The sequence below is a fragment of the Pipistrellus kuhlii genome, unplaced genomic scaffold (genome assembly GCF_014108245.1).
Source record: "Pipistrellus kuhlii isolate mPipKuh1 unplaced genomic scaffold, mPipKuh1.p scaffold_m20_p_2, whole genome shotgun sequence".
Taxonomy (NCBI): Eukaryota; Metazoa; Chordata; class Mammalia; order Chiroptera; family Vespertilionidae; genus Pipistrellus; species Pipistrellus kuhlii.
This window is the reverse complement of record NW_023425515.1, coordinates 165,587,196-165,591,172: the sequence shown is the minus strand read 5'-3', so window position 1 is coordinate 165,591,172 and position 3,977 is coordinate 165,587,196.

Here is a 3,977-nt window from a genome sequence, read left to right as displayed (position 1 = left end):
ATGAGCCACTGCGATGGGGGGCTGCTTGTTAGTGACCTGGTGTCCACAGGAGCGTGGCTGACAAAACTGCAGAGGAGGCGGGAGAAGCAAGGTTCCTCTAAAGTAGGGGTGTCGAACTCAATCAGAGAAGGGGCCAAAATCTAAAATCCAGCCTAAATCGCGGGCCGAATGGTTTACTGAACAGTCATAAACTGTCATTGTGATGGAAACGCAGCGGAGTGCAGTGATGACAGCGCGGTGCGGGCCACATTGCAAGGCCTGGCGGGACGGATTTGGCCCGCGGGCCTTGTGTTTGACACATGTGCTCTAAAGGGTGACAGAGGGGAGGGACACACGGGCAGAGTCCCCGCGAGGGTGAAGGGGAGGGTGTGGAGCATCCGGCCCTCTGCACCGCCCACGTCTCCTTTCTCACAGGTGATGCTGGGCCACCTTGCTCCCAACAGGGCTGGGATCCAATTCTAGGTGCTGATGGCCCCCAGGCTGTACCCTTAGGCCAGACCTCTCTGGAGCTCCAGTCCCCAAATCGGCCTGACTCCTGGACACGGAATGGGCTTTCCAAACTCAACGCGTCCTAGACCGACCCCCTCACTCTCTGCTTCCTCCCTGGGCTCCCTGACGGGCAGCCTCTCCACCCATCTGGGAGCCTGGGAGTCTCCTGCACTCTCACACCCTGTCAGCGGCCAGGCCCAGGGCACCCTCAGCCACCGCCTTCTCCCTTCGCCCTGGAGCACCTCCCCTCCCTGCTGCGGCCCCTGAAGCCTCCAGGCCTGCGGCTTCCACAGGGGCACCCAGTGCCTTCTGGAGCCCAAACAGGTTGTCCCCTGGTTAAAGCCCTGCCTGAAGGACAAAGACCAGCTTCCTGGGATGGCACTAAGGCCATGAATGGTCCAGTCTCAGTTTAATAAATTAATTAATGCTGCCCCTTCTGACTGATACATATTGCACACCCAACCCCTCCCCCCCAGCTCCCACCCAACCTAACCCCCTCTCCCTGACTGGCTCCCACCCAACCCAACCCCCTCTCCCCTGACTGACTCCCACCCAACCTAACCCCCTCTCCCCTGACTGACTCCCACCCAACCCAAACCCCTCTCCCCTGACTGACTCCCACCCAACCCAAACCCCTCTCCCCTGACTGACTCCCACCCACCTAACCCCCTCTCTCCTGACTGACTCCCACCCAACCCACCCCCCTCTCCTGGCTCCCACCCAACTTAACCCCCTCTCCCTTGACTAACCCCCATTACAACCCTCTTGTACCTTGTCTCATAGCTCTCAGCTCTTTCCTCTTCCTTTCTTTTTTTTTAAATTGTGGTAAAATATACATACAACATACAACATACAAAATAAATTTTATAATTTTTAACCATTCAGTTTAGTGGCATTAAGCATATTTTCATTGCTGTGCAGCCATCATCACCATCCATCTCCAGAACCTTTCCATCTTCCCCAACTGAAACTTTGAATCCATTAACCAATAATTCCCCTCCCCTGCCCCTCCCCGCCCCGCCCCGGCCCAAGGCACCCACCATCGAAGTTTGTAGCTCTATGAATCTGATGGCTTTAGACACCTCATGTGAGTGGACTCATACAATATTTGTATTTTTTTTTTGTCTGCTTATTTCATTTAGCATAATATCTTCAGAGTTCACCCATGTTGTAGCATGCATCAGAACTGCATACTTAAAAAAAAAAAAGACTTAAAACAAGTCTTTAAAATAGTTTTGCCATTAAAAAAAAAAATTATTGATTGATCAGCTGCCTCCAGTACTCACCCCGACTGGGGATCAAACCGGAAACCTCGCTATGCGCCCTGAGCAGGGATGGAAGCTGCCCCCTTTTGATGTATGGGATGATGCGACAACCACCTGAGCCACTGGTCAGGGCTGCATACCCTTTTCAAGGCCAAATAATAGTCCAGTGTACAGACTGCACTGCACTTTGTTTTCCATTCATCTGTCCATGGACATGCGGGTGGTTTCCATCTTTTGGCTGCTGTGAGTGATGCTGCTGCAGTCAGTGGTGTGCACAGCCGTTGAGTGCCTGCTTTCCGTTATTTGTGTATATATTCCACCTAGAGGTGGAGCTGGTGAATCATATCATAGTTCTATGAGGTATCGTCATACGTTTTCCATATTGGCTGTCCGTTTTACATTCCCACCAGCAGTGCACAAGGTTCCAGTTTCTCCATATGCTCACCAACACCTCTCTCTCTCTCTCTCTCTCTCTCTCTCTCTCTCTCTCTCTCTCTCTTTCTCTCTCTCTCTCTCTCTCTCTCTCTCTCTCTCTCTCTCTCTCTCTCACACACACACACACACACACACACACATACACACTACACTCTCCCTTTCTTTTCTGTAACAGCCGTCACAATGGGGGTAAGATGGCCAGCCCATTGGACTCCAGTCACCTGATTCTCATAGTGGTGCCCCATGGTACCTCCCTGCGGCTCTGCCATGCAGCTCTTCTTGTCTGCTCTGGTGTTTCTCTGAGACCAGGGCAGGGGTCAGCCGCAGATCCGGGGCACTGCGCTCCGGCCATTGGGACTGCCTGCCAACACCCCCATGGGCAGGGCCCTCCCTGCCGCAGAGCTTCCTCCCCGGGCTGGCCGGGAGGCTGGGCTGGCAGGGCGGCTGGGCTGGCTTGAGCGCTGTCCTGCAACTCCCTCACACCCTTTAGAACTCAAACGTCACCTCCACAGAGACGCCACCCCTGACCATCACCCCCTCCCCCCGGGACCCGCTGAGCCATTCCTCGCTCTTAGGGCATGCTCTTCCTCCGCAGTCCGTATTCATCCTGTGCCTGTGGAAGTCAGGAGCCCCGTCTTTCCCGCTGGAGTGGAGGCTCCATGTAGAGGGAGCCTCCTGCCACCATCTTGTGTGTCCTGGCACCGTCAGCACCGACCGTGATGCCTGGGCAGACCAGAAAGCCTTTGTGGAACAGATGCTTTGTTCAACGCTTAACACACTTTCCTTGAATACCTGTTCTAGGCGTGGGAATGAAGCTCCCACCGTGCTTACATCCTAAGGAGGGAAGGAAGCAAGAAAAAAAAAAAACACGCAAACATCACACGTCAGGTGGCGATTGTTGCTATGGAGAGAAACAGCGGGATGAAGGGCAGGTGCCATCCCTCGGAGGTTCTGAGGGGGGGGCCTCTGCTGATGTTTGATCGGGGGCCCGGAGGCAGGGAGGCAGCCAGGGAGGCTGGGCAAGGGCTCCAGGCGGGGAGAGCAGCGTGAGCAAACGGGTGGCAGGTGAGTGAAACGCAAGGAGGACGGTCCCCCTGCACCGAGGCTGAGGCCGGGGCACTCTGGAAAGGTGATAAGGAGAAGCAGCAGGAACCTGGGGAGGGGGACAGCATCAGCTTTCTCCCACTGGGTACCTCTGGCAGGATCTTCCACGTCCTTCTGTCTACTTCCCAGCATCCCTGGCTCTGGGCTTGGGACTTAGTATAATAGGTGCTTTCTAGCTAGTACTAAACCTGGTTCAAGAAAATGCCTGAAACCATTCTGCTCTGACAGGTTGGCTCAGGACAGGCAGGAGACATTAAAAAACACACTTGATTTCAGTTTTAATTTTAAGTTTTAATGTAATTTTTTTTTTTTATTGGTTTCAGAGAGGAAGGGAGAGGAAAAGGGAGAGAGAGAAACATCAATGATGAGAAAGGCTCCTTGATCGGCTGCCTCCTGCACGCACCCCCACTGGGGATCGAACCCACAACCTGGGCATGTGCCCTGACAGGGAATCGAACCATGACCTTCTGGTTCACAGGTCCACACTCAACCCCTGAGCCACACCAGCCAGGCAACACGTTTGGTTTTAAACGTAAACCCACTACCTTCTTCCTTCGCCCCTCTTTGCTTGCTGGCTCTGCTGTGCTAACAACATCAGGGGTAAGAACTTTTTTCAATTTACAAAACGTTTCCCCAATTACTCTCTCCGCTGAGCCTCTGAACGGCCTTCAAAGCAGTGACGCT